The sequence below is a fragment of the Rhagoletis pomonella genome, unplaced genomic scaffold (genome assembly GCF_013731165.1).
Source record: "Rhagoletis pomonella isolate Grant_MI unplaced genomic scaffold, Rhpom_1.0 Rhpom_scaffold_00003, whole genome shotgun sequence".
Lineage (NCBI taxonomy): Eukaryota > Metazoa > Arthropoda > Insecta > Diptera > Tephritidae > Rhagoletis > Rhagoletis pomonella.
The window spans coordinates 10,511,309-10,513,065 of NW_023458557.1; the positions used below are offsets into that span (position 1 = coordinate 10,511,309).

At 35.9% G+C, this 1,757-nt stretch overlaps 1 long non-coding RNA gene across 1 annotated transcript; it reads right to left on the reverse strand.

Annotated features, from left to right (window-relative positions):
- Positions 1-697: 697 nt before the first annotated feature.
- Positions 698-1,451, reverse strand: LOC118735027. Its single transcript, XR_004992495.1, has 4 exons — positions 1,274-1,451; positions 1,166-1,191; positions 1,058-1,068; positions 698-946 (listed from the first exon to the last, which is right to left on the reverse strand). It is a non-coding gene; the product is annotated as an uncharacterized LOC118735027 (long non-coding RNA).
- Between the last annotated feature and the right edge of the window lie 306 nt (positions 1,452-1,757).

Consider the following 1,757-nt stretch of genomic DNA (forward strand, 5'->3'; position numbering starts at 1 on the left):
CACCGCCCACTTATGATCACATATATGTGTATCGGTAACCGTTCCACCAATTTGTACCTAACTCGGTACGGTTATTGTGCTTGCCACATAAAAGCAATACGTTGAAAATTATTGAAATCGGAGTAAAATTGCGGCAGCTTTTCATATAAAGGTAAATTTGAGAAATGCTTGAAACTTCAATATTTCGAAATTGAAGGACGCTAGTTTACTCAAAATTGATGCACCCCGGCTTACCATCTAGCGGTAGGTTTCGAAAAGGTGAAAAAACATATATTTAATACTTGCGCCGGGTACTTAATGTTCGGCTCCGCCCGAACTTTGACTTTCTTACTTGTTAATATTATAATTTAAAAATTCCAAATTTTGAGTTGTCACTTTTGCAGATCGTGTGTGATATGTACAACTAGGTACATCGGGAGCATTCTACTGCAGTTTTAACATTCATATGTACATATGTATATATTTGCACTGCACTTTCTTCTTTTTACCTACATATGTACACATTTAGGTAGTTGCAGCTGGAGCATTCTACTGCATTCTTTAAATACACTTATAATTTTTGTTTATATACGTCCATGTGTACACATGTAGGTATTTGCAGCTCCACTTCATCAAGTGCACTTGCACTACACTTTGTAAGACAGCCAAAGGCTGGCATTCTATTGCACTTTTTTGTTATTGCTTACACAGATACAAGTCGTCAGTGATACTGCAAAACGTTCATCGACATCAGCCAAAGGAAGATATTTTCGTCATTAGGAAAGTTTTGCAGTATCACCGACGATATGACCACAAGTAGGTACATATTTATTCGCGGCTGAACAACCGTGTTTCTTAATATATATTTAAAGAATAAAACTCACCGAACAATGTTGGTAGCTGAATATTAAACTATTGGTGCCGTGGAAGGTGCTGATGGGTTGAAAGTTCTGATGGCGTCAAGATTCTGATGCCGTGGAAAGTTTTGTGTGCGTCCAAGGTGTTGATAACGTTGAAGGTGCGCAATCAAAAAGAAAAAACTATATTTTTAATAAAATTGTTAACAAAGTATTCTTACCTCCAAAAGTGCTTTGTGCGTCCAAGGTGTTGTTGGCGTTGAAGGTGCGCAATCAAAAATAATAAATTATATTATTATCAAATAAAATTGTTAACAAAGTATTCTTACCTCCAAAAGTGCTGTGTGTGTCCAAGCTGTTCATGTCGTTGAAGGTGCGCAATCAAAAACACAAAATTATATTTTTATCAAATAAAATTGTTTACAAAGTATTCTTACCTCCAAAAATTTCCACAAAAGTGACGCTTTTCTTCGCAGCCTACTATGATCAAACTTCAAATTCGCTGTCAAATTTCGCCTGACCTTCACTTGCTCGCTCTAACGCATGGAATTCTTATTAAGAGTACGAATTCTTATTAGCTACGCTGCTCTAACTTAAGTAATTTTTTTTCGACAGATTTTAAGTGTGTGCGTGAGATGACTAAAAAGTGTTATATGTTTTTGTAAATTGTTTGAATTTCAGGGGAAACTGCAATAAGTTGTGCTCGTTGTAGGTGACACTTTTTTCTCCAAATATGAGAGGGAAGTTTTGAACGAACTGTGATAATATGTTTTCTGCGATATTAATATTTTTAAGTAACTTTTTGGGCAAAACAATAACCTACAAGCGCAATGCAGAAGTAGAAACGCCTAGTAAATATCAGCTGAAACATAATCTTTGAGAACGTAGACACCAGTATAGAGGAGAAATTGGCGAAATTCG